The following is a 24,614-nucleotide window of genomic DNA, read 5'->3' as shown; positions in this document are numbered from 1 at the left end:
TACAGAATCACAGAGTAGTTTGGTTTGGAAGGGACCTTTATGATGATCTAGTTCTAATCCCTCTGCCATGGGGAAGGACACCTTCCACCTGACCAGGTTGCTCAAATCCCTGTCCCACCTTGAGCATTTCCAGGATGTCCACAACTTCTCTGGATAACCTGTTTCAGTGCCTCACCACCCTCATTGTAAAAAGTATTTCCCCTTACAAGTGAAACAGGGGAAACTCATCTGGCCCCAGCCAGCAGAAGGCATAGCATGTCTTGCTAAGATCCTCACCCTGTATTTTCTCTCCCTGAGAATGCCAGGGCTGGCCCAGGCTGGAGCCAGGTTTCCCCTCCAAGCATGTCCTGCTGCTGGGCTAAAGAGCTGGCTTTTGTTGTCCCTTCAGTGCAGCAAAAGGAAGGCTGAGGTGCAGCGAAACAGCTTGGGATGTTCACTTTCTTAGTAGCCCAAACCCCTCAAATTTGTTCCACTCTGAATATCATTACCAGACTAATGGTACTACTAACAGTACTATTGTAGGTAGGACTACTGAGAAAGGTAATTAATTATTCCTTCAGTCATATCTGGGAGTAAAACTCAATGCACCACAGTGGAATAATTCTTTTGAGAAACTAATGCAGAGTATATATACAGAGGCTTAATGAAAATAGACCACAATATATTTGTGTGGTTTACCAGTCATTTCTCTGTCCATCCAGATCCCCCCTTTTCTTTTGTTTCTTTTTTTTTTTTTAATGGGGCATGATAGATTTGTTCCTAAATGCCTTGAGTTTGCTTACCTACTTAAAAAGTTTTAAGATGTTGTTTACAAACTAATTTACTGAACCTGCATAAGATTAATAGCATAGCCTCTTTGCATGACAAGTCATTAACAAGTGACAAAAAGTAGCTGCTAAACAAGTGGATTGTGACATGTTCATGGAACCCCCCATCTATATATTGATGTAGATTTTGTTGGACTTGGCTTCAGTGGCTGAAGTAGTAATGGCCCTTTGTCTCACACTTTAAGGAAGGAGTTTGTCTGAAATCAGGGAATGGAGAAATTTAGCTGTTTTCTAAAGCAGAGTGAACTCTGAATTCAGGAAGTTGTGTTTTTCTATATTAGGGCTGCATGACTGCCTTCCAGGGTAACCCAAGAAGTTGGTTGGTGAAGTTGGCTTTTACCACTTTTGAATGGATGAACTTCTCTTGCTCCTGTTTTCTCAACAACAGCTGTGCTGTGGTGTCTGCAGGAGGAGGATTACACTGCATCTGGCAAAGGAAATTATGGATTAACATGTGTTTTAAGTAGGGGAAACATTACAGGAAAACTGTGATTTGTATTTTACAAGGAAATAATCCTTTAAGTCTCTTAGGGCTGAAATAACTCCTTAGTTTTCCTACCCTTTTTGGAATACCCTGTGAATCCTCAGGTCAGAATTAGTAAAATACAAAAAAAAGATCAGAAGAATCTGAAACTCTTTTAACCAGAAAGGCCAATTCTAGAAACAAGATTGCAGAAATATTCTAGCAGTGACCAAAAAAAGCCCCACACAGTTGGATGCTGGGCTGCTGGGCTGCCTCCCTCCCTCTCTGACTAAGGGGCTTGGATTCTGGGAAGTTATACTCCAGGTGCTGAGTACAGTCTGGGTATATCAGGATGCCTTTCTCCTTTACCATAATGAAAGCATGGAGTAATGACAGAGGAGTTATATTGGTTGCATAAAACCTGAAAGAAACTGGCTTATATCCCACAGGTTCAATCTATAATTTTGATGGTTAATACTGCCTAAGAGGAGTGCTGCTTGGAGGTCAGGAAATATTTTAGAGCTAGATGTACTGAAATATCCACTCTCTGTTGTTCTCCTTAGCTCCTGAGGCAGTTTTCTATTTCCAAATCATTGGATGCTGCTGCCCGTAACTGCTCAGGTTTGCAGAGAGAAGATCTTGCTTTCATCACCCAATTTCTTAGATTTGCTCAAAGCACCTCTTCTGTATTTGCTTCCCCTACATGTGGAATAACATTTTTTAAAACTGCAGTCATTGAGTAGCAGTGGGAAGTGCTGCTGAAAAGAGTCATGGACAGTTGCTCTATTCAGTCCTTGCTGTGCAACTGTCCAGAATCAGTTGAGTCATTGCTCTGAAACGGCTTGTCCCTATGGAAGTGGGATGCTGTACCCTGATGCAGAGCATCCTTGGGAGAGCCATTCTCTCTGTGGTGTTGTGCCTTTGCTCTTCAGCAAAGATGTCTCTGTAACATTTTCCCTCTCCAGGCTGGGCATTACAAGGAATGGTGAAACTTACAGCTGTACAGTGCTTGCTGTTCTCACCTATGTGCCATGTTGTGGGATCTGTGAAAAGTTGAGAATTAAGAAAATAATCTTTTACAATCCTCAGAAGTGGCAATATGGCCTCATTCTCTAATGGGGACCCCACGGACCAAATAAATATTTTAACATTAAATCCAAATCTCTGCCCAGCTCATTGGTGAGGTTAGGTTTACACGCACTTACTGCAGCTGCTGTCTTTACCCTCATGCTTGAGGCTGCCAGCTTGAGGCTGCCACCTCCTTCCAAGCAAAGCACAAAGCTGAAAGGTAGTTCTCAGAGAATACCAGTTGTCAGATTGGGCCACAGATCTAAATTTCAGTATGTAAGGTAGAAAGCTGACTGGCAATGCTGGTCTGACTAAAACAGAACATGACACCAAAGGACGTTATTTTCACAAGTGCAGCTTTAAGCAAGAATTTTTATTTTTTTAACAAACTCTACTTTGACATTAATTTTGGGGGGTTTGCCTTTTTTTTTTTTTTTCTTTTCCTAAATTTATTCCTTGGCATCTGTTTTCCAGCCTAACAAGAAACAGTTAAATGACTGAATCTCAAAGGCTTGAGTACTTCATAGGGAGGAAAATTAACGGTTCTCTGTTAATGACTCATATTAGTCCTCTTTGGTGGTCCAAAGCGATGGATTATATTTCCCCTCCTCCCCCCCATTTCTTCCATATGCCTGTCATGGGGCTGCTTTTCTGATTGCTGGTTTTGTTGTTAAAAATGTCACTCTCTTTATTCGCCCTTCTCCCCATAGAATCTTTAAAACTAAAGGCAGAAAAAGTGGAATATACCTGTCATTTAGACCAGCTAGAACAAAGGTTGATAGAAAATACATTCCTAGTTTGAAGAGGCTTCCCTGCTGATTTTGTTTATCAGAAAATGGCAAGTTTTGTTCCTAATGGACTGAAATTTAAATAAAATCTGACTCTGAAAATAAAAGCAGCCATTATGACAAAATAAAATTATATATTTTATAGGAGAAATTGAATTAAAATGCTAGTTTCCTTTGGTTAAATTCTTTTACATAAGGAAATGAATAAAGGCTAGAGTGAAATAGAATGAGATAGAAAGCTGATTGTTGAAGTAAGCTTTTTAAAAATCAATAATCTCTTGTAATTTATATTTTTGAAAAAACTTTGAACAGACTTCCATACGATATCTTGAATTATAGCTGCATTTTTATGTTTCCTTTTATTAGAAGTTGAACTAGGGGTTAAACAGTGTTTTCTCACTGGGATTTCAGGTTCTTATCAGGCTGTAGCTTTGGGCTGCAACCTTCTACAAAAGAAAAGTCTCTCCAGAACCTGGGTTAATTGCACAATTTTATTCGTTAATATTTAACAAATAATTAATTAAAAAAACAGGTTATTTTGACTGCCAGAATGGGAATATAACTATTATGGGAGATGATGGAGCCAAGTCAGGGCCAGGGAAGGTGATGGTTGCAGGCAATCTACCTGTTTGAGACTTGTCTTCTAGGGAGGCAGTTCATCTGGTTTCAATTGATTTGAGATTCAGATCCAAAGAAATAATAATTAGAACTAAAACCAACCTATATATACACAAGGTAACTTAGTTCATTGCTGTATGCACCCACAGCCAATTTTGCTAACCTCACATTAGCACAGCATGTTTTGAAGACATCCTTGCACTCCTTGCAGATAAAGAGATTGTCGAGATTTTGAACACTGGTATGGTTTTCCCTAAAAATACATGGCTGGGTTTTTTGGTATGCAAAACCTAAACTACTAATTAAATTTAAAGGGAAGACTGGAGTTGTATGAAACAGTAGTAAACTTGGTGGAAGTATGTTCAAAGGCAGGTCATGACTCTAATTTGCAGACTTCTCACAAGAAGCAGGAGGTGTTTCAGGCCCAGAGGTAAAGAGGTTATGGCTGGTAGTGAAGATTTTTCTGTCCCCTTGATATCCCACTTGGCTCCTAGGTGAGAGTGCATGGGAAATAAAATCCTTGGGTACTGCAAATCCTAACTCAGATTTGAAGAAGCATTAGAAATCCCAAAACACAGATTCTTGAATTTTCCACTGTCCCCTCGACAACCCCCTTACCCCCCAAATTATGCCTCTTTACCAAGTGTAGCGTTTCCCAGTGGGAGGAGGAGAGAGACCTGAGAGCACCGAAATGTCGGTTCCCATGCAGCTACTTGGAACAATGGGGTGAACCCCCTGTTTTCATTGCACCTTGGTTTTCACCATGGTAGCAACACGGCTTGTCTGTGATGAGAATGGCATTGTTAATCCCCACAGAAATCTCTACCACCCCTGAGTGTGAGCAGGGTTATAATTATTGTCTTCTTTAAACAGCGGCTGGGGCAACCTGTTAGCAGATGTTTTAAAAGTGCTTTGAAGATGAAAATATCTAAATATTCTTATTACTATTATTATTACAGCTGTCTACAGTGATTACTGTGATTACACAGTGCCTTTCTGACATGTCTGTAATGACAAAATATCTTGTGGGCTGTGAAGGATTGAAAGTAATTCTTCTGCCCCTCAGGAACATGCATATGGGACCTGGTTTCTGGCAAATCAAGCCATGGTGCAGGGCTGGTGGTGCTGGATGGCCTCAGCCTTGTTTCCCCCCTGTGATATTTGGGAGAATGGATATCTGTGTGTTTTTTATCCCGTCAATTTTCCATCCAGTGAGTCTGTGGGATGCCATGGCTGAATTTCTGCTGTGGCATGGCAAGACTGTTGGCTGGCACTAGTCATGCCATTGCACCAGTTGCTGCCCAAGAATTCCTCCAGCAGTGCAGAAATACAGAGTGCATCAAAGAAACTGCTAAAAGCACACTGATTTCTGTAATGAGGAGTAATATAATAGCACCTTACAGGACTTTACCTTAATTTTCTCTTTTTTTTTTTTTTTTTATTATTTCATCTGACCATGGATGCAGTTTAATAACCGGCTTAAGTATTTCATTTCCAGATGAAGTCTAGGGCAAAATTTAAGGCCTCAAATCTAAATTTAGGTTCCCGGGCCTATATTTAGGCCTTTGAACTGAAGTGATATGGTGCCCCACCCTGGCACCCTGGTGAGCTGCACACAGCACCCATCAAAATGAGCAGGTGTGCAAGCGCAGTACACCTTTCCAGCTCATGTCTTCCATTAAGAATATAGGGGTTTAAGCCTAATTTTAGCAAACTGAATTGGAGAATTTTGGTTCTTTCTTGCCAGTAGTTGATGTGGAAAAAGTCTGTTCTTTGAGAGATGAAATTTAGTTTCATTTAATGAAGAATTGGATATGTGACATAGGTTGGTGTATTCATGAGTTATTTCCTGGATGCAGTATTTCAGAGCTCCTGGTAGTAATGTCAAGATGGACGGGGTAGGGGCTAGGGGTGTGGGGTGGTGTTGCAACAGCTATTACAGCTGTTTTTATGCTCTGTCAGATGCTGGAAAATGTTCCTTTTATAAGCGGCAGAGGGTACTATCATGGTTGGTCCTTCTCCATCTCAGTTAGAGCAGGACAAGGTCTGCTGCAAAGAATGAAGAGTAGTGGTATTGTGTAGACCTGCTTTCCTAACACGGCACATTTTGCTCAGGACATGAGTAGGAGTGAGAAAATAGGACAGCTGTGTACCTGGAGAGGGAGATCCAATTATGGCACCTTGTATTCCATTTGGGGTAGGATTGATTTTGCCAAGTGGACCAAAAGAGAGACAAGGATTCTGGTTTGCACATCTGTGTATTTTCACCAGATGTATAGGATCCACTGGGGCACTTCTAATGTTATTCTAAAGGATAACTGCTGAAAGTCAGATTTTACAGGGACAAGTCAGCTTCCAATGATGTTACTCAATGTGCAGGATGTTGCTTGTACATGGGTGGGAATATTCCTGCAAAAAGCTCTATGCTTAGTGGAGGACAGGAAGGTCCTTGCCTGCTGTGCCTGAGCTCCAGGAGTTGCATGCTTCCCTCTGAAGCTCTAAATCTTTTGAAACACTTCAAATATATTCTGTGGTCTCTCCCTCATCCAAGGATAATCAAAGCTGGATGAGTTGTTTACATGCTCCCTTTTAGAAAGGTTCATTTCCTCCTTGAAGATGAAACAACCCCGAATAACTAATAGCTGCCATGTAAGCAAGTCGTAAGTGTGTGTTTGTGTGTGCACAGCATTCATCAAACACATCTGGGTGGTGATCAGAAGATACAAAACTCCCTGTATGTTTGTGGGTGAAGTCCAAGTGCAAACAAGGGCCCTGACAGTGTTTGCAGAAAATAAATTGCTCATGATAATCCTATTAATTCATCTGCCCGTTTTCCTCTTTCTAAACAACCCTGCACAACTGAAATCACTTGTATGTAACACAGCCAGTTAATATGCTGGTTGTATTTTAACTCTTTCGTTGAGTAGGGATCAGTTTCTTCTTTCCCATTTGGCTTTTCTGTTGTTATTATTTTATATTTGATTACATCTTCTTGTATCTGATACTTACCAGAATTAAGCTCTCCTTGCCATAATGAAACCTCAGTAAGCCTAGAGTGCTTTGGCAATAGTAACCTCAAGCTTGTTTGCTGAGCCAGTTTTGCCAAGCCCACACAGCTCTAATTACATCTTTTCAGTGGCCTGTTTTAAACTGTCCCCTCTTTCCAAAGTCTTTTGTGTATTCAGAAATACATTGTTACAATGAGTGCAGTATGTTTAGAATAAGTTTAATTGGATTTGGTAGCCAAGAAATTGTACGTTTTTATTAGAGGTACTGAAGACTTCCAATGGAGATAATATTTATACAGTGGTCCAGAATTGTTTGCATTTAGAAGAATAAATAAAATGAATAATATCCAAACTAGATAATTAAAATGTCAGTTACAAAGTACCTTTAATTTGTTTTGGCTTTTGATTTGGATATTCCTTCCTTTACTTTGAAGACAAAGAAATACACTTGATACCAGATCTCCAACTCTATAATATATCATGTAGTAGACAAGTAGCTCCCTTTTGGACTGTATTTACAGTAAGATTGTAAAAGTGAAACCAAATTTGCATTTTTGGCCAGTGTTTTTCAGGGCACAAACATTTTCTGCTTGGATTTATCAGATGATAACTTCCATTTTTGTTAAATCACAGTGGATGTTCAGAAAATAAAAAACAAACCAGCTCAAAAAAACCCTAAATAAACACACAAACTCTTGATGTTTTATGTGGTGCTTGTTAAAAGCTGTGAGAATAGATAGTTGTGGAGAACAGTATTCATTTGCCACTGAAGCGTCTTTGTTTAGGTACCCATATTTCATTAAACAAACCCAAATATACAAGACAAAACAACCCCCTGTTGTTACATATAAGATACTTAAAAGTATCACAGACACAGGTAGTTGGGTACGTATGTATGTACATGTACATAGAGAAGGGGGGGAGAGAGAGAGTAATCTGTTAACCATAGATATTTAAGGCCTCTTGACTTATTAGCTATTGAAAATTTCCTGAAGAAGTGGACTTTGTGAAAATATAACACTGTTTAAAGTATGTGTTTGTAGCTTACTGGCAAGAACAAAATGTCAGAAATCAGAAATTACAATCAAAATGTTTTGAACCTGTTGCTTATTCCATACCTGAAATTTTGTCTTTGTTTACTACATCTTCAGCACTTCTTTTCAAAATGTGTTAAGTTTGCAATACCTGGGAATATGTTTGTGGTTTGAAGTAGCAAATTTTTTCTCATATTTCATAAAAATGGCTATTTTTAAACAAGCTGAACATTTTTATGTCCCTGTTGTTATTTTTTTAAACTCCTTTTTTTTGTAACTGCACTGCCTATGTTATGAATTAGTTGTAACTATTAATTATTGTTCTCTATTTTGATCTTACTGATGGGTATCTTGCAAATCTGTTGGGATTACTCGTGGTGAAAGGGTTGCTATGTAAATATGAAATCTTACTCCCTAGTATTTGTCACTAGTTGCAAAGCACAGGTTTTAAATGAACAATTGCACAGCATTCTAAATAAATCAAGTCGGTGGCTAACACAGCCTTTGTGTCTCTGAGACAAGTAGAGAAAGCAAGTTAAGCTTTCTGTTTTTATATATTACTTCTCATTTTTTTTCTGGCATGCTTTGTTAAGTAGATCTTTATTTCCAGAGACTGAAACATAACTCCTCTTTTTTTTTTTTTTCCTCGAAAATTAAAAGCTTCTACCTTAAAGAGTTGAATGATACATTATCTCCTATCTCTAAATTGAACCCATTTGGAGCTATTTGCATCCTGTAGAAACCTACAGCTGAGTGCTATGCTCAGAGGTGTAATGACTGGTTGTCACAACACGCTGGAGGTGGCCCCATAACAAAATGATCCCCTGTCAATCCCCTTGCAGGAAATGCATTGGCAACCTGTAATTCAGCATCAGTATTAACATCCTGCCTGAGTTTAGTTAAATAGCACTTTCTAGGAAGTAGATCTGCTGAACTTCTGCTTAATAATGTTTTAAGGGGAATATTTGATGGAAGTTTTAGAAAGCATCATATGGGGTTAACAGTGATTTGTCATTTGTTTCCAATTAAAGGACTTAATCTCTTATCACTAGAACAGCCTATTTTTTTAATACTAAAGGCACAGATGTGAATGGAAACATATTAATGAGATGTCATACTACACAGTCATTTAGTGTTTTGTTTAACTTAAACATAGCAGAAAATGTGCATCTAAGTAGACACATGTAATGACATTGAGATAGAATTATAATTTTCTACATTTGCATAACCTTTGGCAGCATCCACTTTAGATCTACCTTGCAGTGGTTATTCTATATTCAAAAATTGATATTAGTTATAGTAGTAAAAAGGTCTAAAATCACACAATTATTTTGTTTCCTGTCAAATAGCCTGTTGTTTTCCTTCATCTACAGATATGTCTGTTTGACTTTGTTGGCTCTTTTTGTGAGAGAAACAAAATCTGTCTAGTCTGACAGTCATGGTTATTGTTCTTGCAAAGTGATGAAAAGCAAAGGCTAACTGCCTCTGCAGGTACCATAGCAGTTCCTGTCAGGTACATAGCATCCACTTTTCTTAGTTTTTAAATATTTCAGCAGTAAAAGTGGCTTGAATCCGTATGATATTTAAGGCCCAAGGAGACCATTTTGTTCACATGGTCTGGCACAGACTGCGATACACCACTCGCTCTCCATCAAGCTCAGATGACCTGTGGATGACCTAGAGAGGGCAGTCATCTCCAAGAAGCTACTTTCTCAGTGTCATAAAACAAGTTGGGTTTAGAGCAAGGATGAATGAGACATTTAATGCATTGAAATACACTAATGAACAAATTTTGAGCCTAAATATTCAGTATGCATATTACTGGGAAAACGTCATGAGATATGGAAGGTTTCAATCAGACTCAATTATAACACAGTTCCCCAATAAATGTAACCAGTGAAGAATTCACCAAAGCTATACATTATACCTTTTTTTCACTCAAATAGATGTATTTAACTGCTGCTGTCACCAGGCTTCCCCAACAGCCTTGTGTGGCAGGATAAGTGTCATCACTAACATCAGGAACCAGCACTAGATGTGGAAAATACCAGTCCGACTTCATTTAAAACACCTGGGCTTTATTTGGCTGAGCTGTCTTGCAGTACAACTTAAGACATAATTGCTTAAAGCCAAATTATGGACCACTGTAGTGTGTGTCAACATGTCTTTCCACTAAATCAGAATTTCTGCTGTAATTCTGTATGTCAGACCCTTAGCTAACTTATGCAGGTATCATAATGTGAATTCGAGACTGATGCCTCTCTGTGGTTTTGGGGTTGTTTTTTTTTTAGATGACTAAAGAACGATAAAAGTGATCATTACCCCACCTGCCTTAATAGCTATAGCAAAAATGTCTAGCATTGCTGTTGTCTATTGTGGCAATTACTCTGAGAAAGATGCTCTTTACTTTTTACTGGCCTTTTCATATATTTAACAGTAACCAGAATAAAAGACAATCTGCTCCAGTTTTCACTTAAATAATGTATAGTTATCTCGTGTTCAGAAAAGACTACTTGGTTCTCATGCTGGAAGTAGTGTCAGATGGAGCAGTACTTGGGTGCAGGTAGTCTTTTTTCCCTCAAATGCTTTCTTTCCCCATCCTGAAACTATCATGGCAGGCAGCTCTGCTTTTCTTTCCGGTGCCAGGATTGTGCTTTCCAAGTCTATTTTAATGCTTTTCTCTTTCCTACATACTAATTTTCCAGCTTAGTTTTCTCACAGCTTTCTCTTTATATCTTCTCTTTCTCCACCATGCCTGTCATGGCCATTAGCTACCTTGATTACTGTAATCTTTTCTTTTTAAGCTTTTCATTCCCCTTCTTTATTCTTTCCAGAGAGCAGTTTCTGAAATACCTTGCTCTCCATCCCTATCAGCACCTTGCTTCTCTTTCCTTTCTTCCTTTCTTGTACGCTAACCTTCAATTCTCATTACAACCTGGTAGTCAAGAAGGGGCTGTCCATAATCCTTGCTTCAACTACATTTCAGTAATTTCATTTTACTTCCTCTCTTTAGCTATTTATCTTTTTTTCTCAACACATTTTTTTTTTTTTAATGTCTCATAGCCATTCATTTTTCAGTCACTGAGCTTTTTCTGTTCCTCTGAACTACTTCAGAAACATCTTTTCCTGAAAGCCTTCCTACCAAGATCTCTCTGATAACTTACTTTACTCTTTTTGGTAGCCTCTTTCAATTACATCTGCATCTCTCTTGTATTCTATTTTCACTGGCTTGGTCAGAAAGTATTCGGCTATGTCTTTGCAACAGCATGTGGTCTAGGGAGGAGATGCTCATGTAAAGAGGTAGTGTCGTGGTTTAAAACCAGGCAGAGGGCTCGTTCACTCACTCCCCCCCTTCTTTTCCTCCCCCTACTCCCAGAGGGATGGAGAGGAGAATCGAAAAGAATGCAACTCCCACGGGTTGAGATAAGAACAGTTTAGTAACTAAGGTATAACACAAATCACTACTGCTACCACCAATAATAATAATGATAAAGGAAATAACAAGGGAAGAGAATACAACACCTCAGCACCAGCCGACCGATAACTTGCTCACACTCGTGAATAACCTGGGCAATAGTGTCCATTGCTAAGTCCACCACTGCACCGCACCAGCTACCAAGATGACTGCTACTGCTGAACCCAGGACATTATCCACCCCTTATTCCATATGTTGCATCTTTTCAATATACTCTGATGGCCTGAAGTGCCATCTCTTGGTCCCACCAGGCTCAAAATAATTCACTGTCCCCTTAAGCAGTTTCTGCAGCTTGTTGCTGGGGACTCCATGCAGCTGCCTTCCATTTCCGAAGCTTCCAAAGCACTGGAGGGGCCCAGTGGACTAGATACTTGCCCATACTGTCTCACACACCCTGCCACTCATGACTGTCTAGCCTTGGAGAAAACCTCTTGGTCCCCCTATATTGTTGTCCAACCCCAGACAAGACCCAAACTTGACTCTGCTTAACTTTTGATATCAGACAAAATGGTCGTGGGTAGAACACAGTCTGTGTGTGTGCCAACATGCTGATCCCCATCACAATCAGCAGGCAGGTCCCAAGGGTACCCAAAGGCCATTCAAAACCTCCAGAACTCTCAAACGAAGCTGCTGTACTTGTCACTGGGGCCGGTGCAGCTGCTGTGCTTGCCGGCTCTCCCACCGCCAGCTTCTCTTTTTCTGAGTCCAGCTCTTCCTCCTCTGCCTTGCTAGGAAATGCTGCGTGGTCTCCTGCATCCTCCTGGGGCTCGGCGGGCGGCTGCCGGGGAATGCTCTCGGCTGTCGCGGGGCTGGGCTCGGCCGCGGGGCTGGGCTCGGCCGTCGCGGGGCTCGGCCGCGGGGCTCGGCTCCTCCGCCGCCTTCTCCCGCTGCTCAGCAGCCGCCTCCTTCCTCTCCTCAACCTCCTCCACCGGCAGCCGTCCCCTCGCGGCCTCCGGCCCCGCTCCCGCCGCCGCTTGGTCCCCGGGGCCGCTCTCCCGGGCCGCTTCAGCAGCCGCCGGCTCCCGGGGCCGCTCCTCCTCGGCTCCCCGCGGCCTCACGAAGATAGAGGCGAGGGCGAGGGCCAGGACGGTGAAGAGCAGCCGGACGGCCAGGTACAAGTCCACGGCCACGTCCGTCCCGCCCTGCTGCTGGAGCCCACCCGTATTACAAGTCATCACCATAAAGCACAGTGAGACAAGAACCTTAGCCCAAGCCCCACATTTGATAAACACTAACACAGCAAATACCGGCTCTAAGTAATGTACGGCATTCTGAAACTGTGAGATCAAGAGGAGCAACTCTGAGAGCCAATAAATCAGCATTGTGACGAGTGACTATTAATCCTGTCAGATCTGTTGTTATCTCAACCCCTCGTGCCTCACGTTGGGCGCCAAAGAGAGCTGTCGTGGTTCAAACCCAGTCAGGTAACTCGTTCACTCACCCCCCCCTTCTTGCCCTCCCCCTGCTCTCGGAGGGACGGAGAGGAGAATCGAAAAGAATGCAACTCCCATGGGTTGAGATCAGAACAGTTTAGTAACTAAGGTATAACACAAATCACTACTGCTACCACCAATAATAATAATGATAAAGGAAATAACAAGGGAAGAGAATACAACACCTCAGCACCAGCCGACCGATAACTCGCCCCCCCCCCCCCCAGCCCGACCAAGCACCGACCGATACCTCCTCCAACCCTGCAGTCTCCCAGCCCTTCCGGCTGACTCTCAGTTACATCCTGGGCATGCCGTGCTGTGGTATGGAATACCTCTTTGGTCAGTTTGGGTCAGGTGTCCTGTCTCTGCTTCCTCCTGGCTTCCCCTCCTCCCTGTCAGAGCATGAGGCTCACAAAGTCCTTGGCCAAACCAAAACATCCTTGTTATCAGCTCTGTTCCCAAGCTGAAAGTCAAAACACAGCACTGCACCAGTTACAAAGGAGGAGAAAAATGACTGCTACTGCTGAACCCAGGACAGGTAGTTAAAATGGACTGTAAGAATGATGTTTGTTCAAGGCCAGAGAAAGAATGTCCAGAACCAAAGCCGGTGTCCATGAGAGTCAGAGCACTTTACAAAGTACCATGTGAACTTATATCCTGAAAGGTTGCCATCAACATACCTGTTTATAAGAGTGCTCTTTGAACATTACATATTTTTTGGCTGGCCTGAGTAGTTCCTAGAGAGCTGCTGAAATAGTTCAGGAATGCTGTATGAAGCGTGGCTATAAAATCGAGGCAGAATAAGTAATAGTAGTAGTAGTGGACCTGTGAAATATCATAGCTTGAACAATTATCTTTGTTAGGTGTCAGGGCAAACCATGAAATAGGTCCCTGAGAAAGCAAAAGCTGAAAAATATTTTTACGGTCACTATGGTTGTCTTTTACTGTCTTCTACTTACTTCATTGCTAATGCTTCTAAAAGAAAAGCTTTTCAGACAAATGTCTAGAAGACAAGGGTTTCCTAACCAAATACTTATTGTTGACAATGGCAGTGGGTAGAAAATGGTTATTTTTTGGTAGCAATATAGATTATGTAGTCTAGACAGCACTTTTGCTAGAAAGGATTGCAGGTTAATCATGTATAGCAAAGGAGAATCAGCTGGTTAAGTCCTTGGCCAGAGGTTTTCTTAGCTTTCTGCCAGTTGTGTTTTGAATAATTATTTTTCTTTCAGAAACTGTTGATTGGATATGAAGAGAAGTAGTAGCTTGGCATTTACATTGCTGTTGTAAATGCTATGCAGAAAATTAAGATTATTCATAAGACAACAGCAGTAGAATTTAGATAGCTATGAAAATCAATTGCCAGAAATCGTGAAAACTATAAAAGTTAAAATTTGGTTTGAAAAAGAGCTTGTAATGTTGAGATCAGCTTGATGTATTTGCCACCAGAGACTTCTTTTGATGTCAGCTCTAGCAAATAACCCACAATTTTAATGATTTTTTTTTTGTGGAATATATATATATGTATTTATATGCTAGTAATGAGTAAAACAAATTATTAAATTAGTCTACATTTTAACAGAAATTCCTATATTTTTCCTCTATACTGGTTTATAGAGATTATGAAGTAACCATGCTTTTGTGGCAGACTTTATCAAAATGTAGCAGTTGAAAGTAAATAAGGATTGGTTATATCAGTATTCGTTTGCTTTTAGTACAGTCCCTCCATCTATCTGTTTGATACATTTCACTTTTTTTCAAAGGATTTCTCAGTCAGTCAAAGAAAAAATGTTCGTTAAACTATTTAAGGTAGAAATACAATAGACCAGTCGCCATTACCTTGGAATAACATTCTGCACACCAAGTTGCATGAGTAAATCTTTTCACATGGGTAGGAAACGTCCCTTTGCTCTAGGGACTTTAACCATGAGTGAATATAAAACCACATTTTTCCATACAGAATATTTGTACCACAGTGCTTGTTTCCCTTAGTGCTTTCCTTTGTATTTTTAGTGAAAGACACTTATAGTGGGTGACTTTCCTTCTTTTATAATAAATTGTTTCTTTTGGCTGGTGTTGTTATGATAATTAAGGCTGTTCCTTCATAATTTCAAATTTTATTCTTTCCTCACTTGTATTACAAGTTTTCCTTAAAACGAAAGTAAGCAAAAAAAAAAAAAAAATCCAAAGCCAGGTCTATATAGTAACTGCTAAGAACAACTATAGAGTAGAATTAGGTTATTTCAACATGGCAGTGTTTTTTTTTTCTCTTGTGACTCTGACCTTTGGTTTTGCTGATAGTCAAGAACAGGTCATTTTTAGAGGACTACATAAATACCTTTCCTGGCATTATGAAACATCCTTTTAGGCAAAAGGACAGAAATGTGTCACTTTTATTTAGACAAATACTCTCTTTTCATTAAAGTATTCTCCTTTGCTTAATGGAAAGATTGTGATACAAGTAAGAATATTTCAGGTTTTTTCACTAGCTATCAAATATAACAGCACAAGATGGCCTTAAAAGAAAATAAGAAATTAAATGAAAATTTAAGTGTTATGTACACTGGCTAAAATGAAATATTAGATTTAGATTTGGAGGTGATACCTATTGTTTTTTACTCTTTGGGGGTTTTATTTGAGTCACTCACAGGTTTTAATGTTGAGTAAAACTCAAAGGCTGCACCACTGTTGTGGCTTAAGCCCAGGCTGTTAGTCAGCCACGCAGCCCTCTCACTCCCTCCCCCCCTTTCTTCCCCAACCCTGCTCCCAGACGGATGGGGAAGAGAATCAAAAGAAGGTAACTCCCCCGGGTTGAGATAAGAACAGTCCAGTAACTAAGGTATAACACAAACCCACTCCTGCTACCACCAATAATAATAATGATAAGGGAAATAACAAGGGAAGAGAATACAATACCATCCCTCGATACCCAGCCCGACTGAGCAGTGAGTCAGCCCTTCCACATAACTCTCACTTACATCCTGGGCATGACGTGCTGTGGTATGGAATACCTCTTTGGCTAGTTTGTGTCAGGTGTCTTATCTCTGCTTCTTCCCAGCATCCCCTCCTCCCTGGCAGAGCATGAGACTCAGAAAGTCCTTGGTCAGACTAAACATTTGAGCAGTAACTAAAAACATCGGTGTTAACAGTGCTGTTCCCAGGCAGAAAGTCAAAACCACTGCACTGCACCAGCTACTAAGAAGGAGAAAAAGAAAGACTGCTACTGCTGAACCCAGGACAACCACAAACTGCAAAATCTTAGAATCATAGAGTGGTTTGGTTTGGAAAGGACCTTAAGATCATCTAGTTCCAAGCCCCCTGTTATGGGCAGGGGTGCCTCACACTAGGCCATGCTGCCCAAGGCTCTGTCCAACCTGGCCTTGTACACTGCCAGGGATGGAGCATTTATCACTTCTTTGGGCAACCCATTCCAGTGACTCACCACTCTCACAGTAAAGAACTTCTTTATATCCAAGCTGAAATTCCCCTGTTTAAAACCGTTACCCCTTGTCCTATAAGAAATAAACCTGATGGTCAATTTATCTATAATTCTGTATCTCTGTCTGTGACAAGAGCAAAGACTGAAATACTTTTCCATTTTACCTGTGCATATGAGTGGTCAGGCATGCTACAATAGCGAAAACCTTTATTATCAGGGCTGTATACATATCTAGAAAGTCAAATGTATAATTTCAGTATTGCAATAACAAGAATGTTGGGTCACATTAATTTCATGTCCAGAGTAAAAAAAAAATTCTGCCAGCTAGAAAGAAAATTATTGAACCTATTTCTTACATTTTTCTCATAAAACAGCAGTGTAAAACCCAGATAGGACAAATGTGTACAAAGTTGCCCCAACCTCTCCGTGCAGCCTGAGATCTATGTCTGACCAAGAGACTCCTGATCATTTCAAATGTGCAGAGAAAGTTGTCAGCCCAGAGTTTACTAAGCATTTTTGTTCCCCTTTCTGCCCTCTGTAAAAGTTTGCAAAGGCTCATAAATGGCAAAGAAGCAGTTGTATACAGGAAATGTAATTTGGCAATAAAAGTCTGTTTTGAAGTGCACCATCATTTCTGAATAAATATTTCTTTAATGCATGTAATTACTGGATCAGCAAAATAAATGTGGTCATGTCCTTGTAATTAATACATTGTCAAAAGTTCATTTAAGTGTAATGATTTCACAGGAAAAATGCTGTCTATGTAGTTTGTGCAACAATTCGTTAAAGTAAGTGCACTACATATACAATTATTGATAGATATATATTTTAAAGTTCTTATTCATTTCTACATGCTATCTAATACTCCTAAATGGATTTTTTTCATAAAAGTAAAAGATGCTAAAAGTGCTGTAACAATATATTTTTCTTTTTGCTGAAGGAATTTTCAAGCAGCACCGCTTAGTATGGCAGCTGCAGTTGGCAAATATTTAGTTAAGAATTGTGTAATCATACTTGGCAAAGGCTTGAAAATCCAGTGAGGAATGCACAGAGAAGGATGCCTGTTTATCCACTGTAGGAAAACAAAATGCTTATACCAGGATTTGGTGTCATACTTCAATTCTACCCAGAGCTGATTACAGGGCTGGGTTAAAGGTTACAGCTGTATGGAGTTTATAGAAATGGGAACAGTGTAATTCTTGATATTCAGAGCTTATTTAAAATAATTCTTCAGAAAAAAAGTATTCTGATTTTTCATGGCCAGTATCAAAATGCTGGCTTTTGTTTCATGACTTGCTTTGTTATGACTGGGAAAGCGGAGGCTGTGGAGCAGAGATGTGACCAGGAATTCTACGGGTGGCCATGGCCAGGTTGTCTAGAAATATTGATTTGTTCTCAGTCAGCATCTACCCATTATTGAATCCTCGTAAGCTGTATAGTTCAGAGAAATTTCTGTTGGTTTTATGATGGTTGGAGGAAGGCTGATGGTGCCTGGTCTAGTACAAAATTTGTTAAGGGGCTATTATCCACTTCTGGTGATACATGTGGGTGCTAGGGATGTAGATAGTGGTAGCCTGGGGAACATAAAGAAGGACTACAGAGCCCTGGCGGAGGTGGTTAGGGGCTCTGGAGCTCAGATAGTCTTTTCATCAATTCTCCAGGATATAGGGGAGGACCTAAAAAAAGCTAGGAGGATTGAACAGGTTAATAAATGGTTAAAAGGGTGGTGTCATAGTCAGGGGTTTGGGTGCCTAGAACACGGGACCCAAGTTTGTAGGCCAGGTCTACTGGGGGCTGGTGGAGCTGGTCTAAAGCAGGGAAAGAACAGTTTTGGTAGGAGGCTTGCCAGACTAGTTGTGTTGGGGGAGGGGGGCATCATTACCTTCCAACACTCCCAGTCAGTTACCAGCACCTATAATAAATGCTTGGAGCAATGTAGAGATATCCCAGCCGCTCCAGCCAATGAGCCGGCTTCATTTGGAGCTCGGCTCAGATGCCTCTATACAAATGCCCGTAGCATGGGGAACACACAAGAGGTATTAGAGATTTGTGCACGTCTACGGGGGTATGATATAATAGGCGTCCCTGAAACATGGTGGGATGGCTCCTATGACTGGAGTGTTGGAATGGAAGGTTACAGGCTCTTTAGGAAGGACAGGCCTGGCAGCCGGGGAGTGGGAGTTGCCCTTTATGTTAGGGATAGGCTGGAGAGTATGGAACTCTGTCTGGGGACAGGTGACCAGTCCACAGAGAGTTTGTGGGTCAGGGTTAAAGGGAATATAGCTATGGGAGACATTACTGTGGGTATCTGTTACAGAACGCCTGATCAAGGAGAACCTGCGGATGAAGCACTCCATAGACAGGTAGGAAAAAACTCAGGCTCACAGGGCCTTGTTCTCATGGGTGACTTCAACCACCCTGAAATCTGTTGGAAGGAAGGTACAGCCCGGCACAAGCAATCCAGGAGGTTCCTCGATTGTGTGGAAGACAACTTCCTTCTGTAAGTAATAGAGGAGCCAACAAAGAGAGGTGCCATGCTTGACCTCGTGCTCACCAACAGGGAAGGGCTCGTTGGAAATGTGACGCTCCAGGGCAGCCTTGGATGCAGCGATCACGAGGTAGTCGAATTTGAGATCCTCAGGACAGTGAGAAGAGCGTGCAGCAAGCTCACTGCCCTGGACTTCAAAAAAGCAGACTTTGGCCTCTTCAAGAACCTGCTTAGTAAGGTTCCATGGGATACAGCCCTAGAGGGCAGGGGAGCCCAAGACTCTTGGTTGATATTCAAGGATCACCTGCTACAAGCTCAGGAGTGTTGCATCCCAATTAGAAGGAAATGCAGCAGGAGGGCCAGGACACCTCCTTGGATGGATAAGGAGCTCCTGAGGAAAATTCCAATGAAAAAAGAGCATTATAATAAGTGGAAGCAAGGACAGGTGGCCTGGGAAGAGTACAAGGATGTTGTCCGGGAAGCTAGGGACCAAGTTAGGAAAGCTAAGGCCCAGTTAGAATTAAACTTGGCTAGGGGTATTAAGGATAACAGGAAGGGATTCTACAAGTACATAGCAAATAAAAAACAGACTAGGGAGAACGTAGGCCCCCTCAGGAAGCTCTCGGAAGAACTGGCTACACAGGATTTGGAGAAGGCTGAGGTTCTGAATGACTTCTTTGCCTCAGTCTTCACTGGCAAAGGCTCTGACCAAGTCTTGGAAGGCAGACGCAGGGACTGTGAGAATGAAGACCTTGCTCCCACTGTAGGAGAGTATCTGGTTCGAGACCATCTTAAAAATCTGAATGTACACAAGTCCATGGGTCCTGATGAGATCCATCTGTGGGTCCTGAAGGAGCTGGCGAATGAAGTTGCAAAGCCGCTGCCCATCATATTTGAGAAATCATGGCAGTCAGGTGAAGTTCCCAATGACTGGAAAAAGGGAAGTATAACCCCCATTTTCAAGAAGGGGAAAATGGATGACCCAGGGGATTACAGACCTGTCAGTCTCACCTCTATGCCTGGCAAAATCTTGGAGGAGATTCTCCTAGATGGCATGCTAAGGCACATGAAAAACAACAAGGTGCTGGGTGACAGCCAGCATGGCTTCACTAAGGGGAAATCCTGCCTGACCAATTTGGTGGCCTTCTATGATGGGGCTACAGAACTGATGGACAGGGGTAAAGCAGTTGATGTCATCTACCTGGACTTGTGCAAAGCATTCGACACTATCCCATACCACATCCTTGTCTCTAAATTGGAGGGACATCAATTTGATGGATGGACCACTCGGTGGATAAAGAACTGGCTGGATGGCTGCATTCAAAGAGTTGTGGTCAATGGCTCAATGTCCAGCGGGAGACCAGTAATGAGAGGTGTCCCTCAGGGATCGGTGTTGGGACCGGTCTTGTTCAACATCTTCATCGCTGACATGGACAGAGGGATTGAGTGCACCCTCAGCAAGTTTGCTGATGACACCAATCTGTGTGGTTTGGTTGGTACACTGGAGGGACGGAATGCCATCCAGAGGGACCTTGACATGCTTGTGAGGTGGGCTGATGCCAACCTCATGAGGTTTAACCATGCCAAGTGCAAGGTCCTACACCTGTGTCGGAGCAATCCCAGGCACAGCTACAGGTTGGGCAGAGAAGAGATTCAGAGCAGCCCTGTGGAGAAGGACTTGGGGGTGTTGGTTGATGAGAAAATGAACATGAGCCGGCTTCAGTATGCGCTTGCAGCCCAGAAAGCCAGCCGTATCCTGGGCTGCATCAAGAGGAGCATGACCAGCAGGTTGAAGGAGGTGATCCTGCCCCTTGACTCTGCTCTTCTGAGACCTCACCTGGAGTATTGTGTGCAGCTCTGGTGTCCTCAACATAAAAAGGACATGGAACTGTTGGAACAAGTCCAGAGGAGAGCCACGAGGATGATCAGGGGACTGGAGCACCTCCCGTATGAAGACAGGCTGAGGAAGTTGGGGCTGTTCAGCCCGGAGAAGAGAAGGCTACGTGGAGACCTCATAGCAGCCTTCCAGTATCTGAAGGGGGCCTTAGGGATCCTGGGGAGGGACTTTTTATTAGGGACTGTAGTGAAAGGACAAGGGAAGTTTAGATTGGATATAAGGAGGAATTTCTTTCCTGTTAGGGTGGTGAGGCACTGGAATGGGTTGCCCAGGGAACCTGTGAATGCTCCATCCCTGGCAGTGTTCAAGACCAGGTTGGATGAGGCCTTGGGTGATGTGATTTAGTGTGAGGTGTCCCTGCCCATGGCAAGGGGGTTGGAACTAGAAGATCTAAAGGTCCTTTCCAACCCTAACCATTCTATGATTCTATGATTCTATGACCCCTTGCCACATTTGAACCGTTTTCAAGTGGCAGAATGATATTTTACCGGATTAGGGCTTTGTGCTGTATAGTCATGACGCTTCTCATTTGGCACTACAGCTCCTTAAGTCTCTGTATTATATTCTTGAAACCTGATCAGAGATTATTTTTTCACTTGATCAGGCATATGGAAAACCAAATCATATCTGACATCTGTCAATGTCCAGTATATAACTCATCAAATACTGCATTTCAATCCTAAAAGTTATATTTGCTCAAGTGAGATATAAATGTTGCTTAACTTCAGAAACAGGTCATGAAACACTTATCTTGCAATTAAGCTACAAGATTCATTGACAAACATCATTCAAATAGTACCATTTAGATGGTTACAAGAAACCATAAAAATGTTGTGATATTGTAGGGAAATTGGATCCAATGGGTCTATATTATATCTTGGCACTGAGACATTGTATGCAGTAAGAATAAAGCAATGCTGCTCATAAACAGAGGAACATTAATTATATGCATTAATTTTATGTAACATCACACTTGTGGAAAACATAAGCAAATTCATATATTGTAAATGTCATTTTTTTCCTAAAGAAATTTTCCATTATTATTTTATAATGATAAAATAAGGTGTACTGATGTATTTCCAAAATAATTTTATATTTATTTTTACGTTTTTCAATATTATCGAGTCAATAAAGATGATATCAGTAAATCTATGAACTATAATGAATATTATTTACATTTTTATTGTAGCACTAACTTCACATCATTCCCTTCAAGTGTATATTTGAAAAAATGTGCATATCATTTCTTTTTAGCAAAACTACCCAAAACATCTCAATCACTGTTGTAATGAAATTTTTATTGCAGTGTTTGAAAATATTTACATCAGCAAGAAAAAATGTTCATCAAATGAGGCCTTATTCTGGGACAACAGGGAAAATGGAGTAATGTAAGTGAAATATTACATGGTCAGAACTGGCTCTTGACTCAATAGCCTTTTTCCAGAAAATTATAGTATTAATATAGTAAGATAGTATTAATATAGTAAGTGAGCTGATATACCTCAGCATAAAGAGAAATTCCAGAACTTGTTGTGTAGCACAGTATCAGTAGACAAATCCCTTTCTCTTGAATGTTGTACTTCAGGTTTGTTATGAGTATATTAAATGGGATTGACAGTGGTTCTCTGATTGTACTCCAATGACATAGTCATCTAGGTGCTTTAAGAACAGTCAGAATCTGTCAACTGTGTCTTCAGAAGGTTTTAACTAAATTTCTCATGACTCGAGTGTTTTGTCATCTGAGAGAGGTTTTGAGAGTAGACAACAGTCAGCTGGCATAACAGTTTTGGAATTTGATGGTCCAGAGCAATAAATGCAATGATTGTGTATTGGAACCCAGGAGGGAAAAGGTGTTTCTGGCAGGGAGGACTGAAAGGTCTTAGCCATCTCTAAACTGGTGTCTCTTCATTTGGAAGTGTTAACGGCATAACTGATGGAATCTGTCTAAGGCAGCCATCTGGTAAACATGAGAATGTAATGCACCATATTCCATTCCCAATAACATTTTAAACTGTTTGCAATCTCAATAAACTTTTAACTTTTAAAACAATTGCACAAAGGTCAGTTCCTTGCTTCTGTTGGAGGGAATATTCAATTTGCATAGTGTCTGTGTAGTTCCATTTCCAAAAGCCACAAAGTTGACAGCCAAAAATAAAGAAGCAGGCCAAGAGTATCAAAAACTCATGAAAACAGCCTCTATCTGCTGTTTTTCATTTCAGTTTTATTCATTTTACCACTACAGCTTGGTGTTGGGCTTATGGATTAGACCATTGGGGACTACAAGGTGTGGACATCACTTTATTTTTGCCACAGGAGGAAATGGCAGGTATTCTTGTTGAAACTTTGGTGTTGCAAGTGTGCAGAAGTGCCTCCAACCAGTAACTGCCTCAAGTTATAAGCAAATATGCAACTTTACAGATTTTTTCTTTCTTTTTCTTTGCCCTGCATTCTTCACACAGGGGAGGAAGAGATGAACCATTACTTGTTCTGTGTTGGCAGAGTGGCTTTTGGGAAAGCAACAGAAATGACAGAAGAGTAATTTACTTCACCTGTTCATGTAATTTCACTTCTACATTATTCTAAAATAGTGGTGCCCACAGCTGATTGTAACTTGTGTCTGGGTATGCTTCCTGCATCGTTTGGTGTAGCATTGCTGCTATGTTCTGGCTGTGACTACTCAGAACAAGGGTGCTACAGCTTTATTATGTACTGGAAAGAAGTAAGTCTTCTTCCAACCATCCATATAAATAGTTTTGAATAAATAGGGGTTCATGTTCAATTTTTAAAAAATCCAAACCACCTTCCTGACCTGAAGTTCCTATACCTCTTATAGCACCAGGCATCTGCATTGAATGGACACTTTGCAACTATGTAGTTCCTCCTGCCTTCCAGAGAGAAATGTACTGAGTTTTACCTGCTGCCATCTCTGTTGTACTGCTACCATAAATCATGCTACTCAGACAGGTTAGCAACAGATAGTTGCCCTATTCCTTTCCATTTGGTCCATCATGTTTTTGTCTGGATGTTTTGGCAACGAGCCATCTCTTTTAGGATGGTACCCCATTATTATAATGCCAGATACTTGTATGTCAAGGCATTGATATATGTCATTAACACAATAGAAATAAATTCAAATTCGTAAGTTGTATTTCACACACTGAGTTTTATCTTGACCTCCTAAGGTGAGAGGCAGATGTTTTCCATTGGCAATGCTTTGGTTATTTGTTTATTTTTGTAAAATGCACATCTGAAACCCACCTATATAAAACTGGAATATGGGCTGCATTTTAAGTGAAACTAGGGAAAAATATGCAGATTTTGAGAGATGAGGAGGAAAAAAAGCCTGAAACAAGCACCAGGATATGTGAGTGAGTAAGCATACTAGATCAGAATAAGGCCCTAAATCAATTTAATTTTCACAGTTCTAGCATAATAAAAAGTTGGTGGCAGTAAACCAATTATTATGCAACTTAATGAACTAATTAGGAAAATCAGAGCAATAATGGTACTGGTACTGACTGATCTGAATATAAAAAGTAGCATTAAGTTCTCAGTATTGAATTTTTCAACATAAAGGATTATACAATAACTTTTAAAGCATTTTGAACTTGAGGTGAAGGAGGACTGCATCTGTAGTTGCTGTGGGTACGCAAATGATCTGCTATCTATCTCATGTACTGAACTGTGTAAGCACACTTGTGTACTGGTTAAGAATTAAAAAAAAAAACAAAACAAAAAAACTAATCAGGAAAAAATCAGCAAACCCCAAGAAGTAAGGACAAGATAATGACAAGCCTCATTTGAATTTGTGTGCTGCTAAATACGGTTGAAATACTATATCTGTGGTCAGTAGGTACTTAAATACCTTGAACACATGGCTTAGGTGGCTGATCCCACAGACTGGTGACATGAAACCTTGCCCACAGGTGTTGCTGTATAAACCCAAACACTGCTTGGTTTAAGCTTTTGTATGAGTGGGATTTACACCAAAATGAATACACAAGAATAGAAGAAAGTAATCACAAAAGCACAGCTTCTTTGCCATAACATTAGTATCATAGAACATGCTATGTTTT

The 24,614-nt window shown here is 40.9% G+C and overlaps 1 long non-coding RNA gene across 2 annotated transcripts in view; it reads left to right on the top strand.

The window, feature by feature from the left end:
• The window catches only part of LOC134173669 (uncharacterized), a 43,556-nt gene extending 20,039 nt beyond the window's left edge, over positions 1 to 23,517 (top strand). For both annotated transcript variants that reach the window (XR_009968349.1, XR_009968348.1), the window contains 4 exons: positions 21,845 to 21,926; positions 22,758 to 22,822; positions 23,187 to 23,257; positions 23,378 to 23,517. This is a non-coding gene — a long non-coding RNA (uncharacterized LOC134173669). The remainder of the gene's footprint in view (positions 1 to 21,844; positions 21,927 to 22,757; positions 22,823 to 23,186; positions 23,258 to 23,377) is intronic.
• Positions 23,518 to 24,614: the final 1,097 nt, after the last annotated feature.

Source organism: Pezoporus occidentalis, unplaced genomic scaffold, assembly GCF_034315485.1.
Source record: "Pezoporus occidentalis ecotype Australia unplaced genomic scaffold, CSIRO_AGI_Poc_V1 ctg54, whole genome shotgun sequence".
Lineage (NCBI taxonomy): Eukaryota > Metazoa > Chordata > Aves > Psittaciformes > Psittacidae > Pezoporus > Pezoporus occidentalis.
Note: the sequence above shows the minus strand (reverse complement) of the source record. Positions and strands in the feature narration are given on the sequence as shown.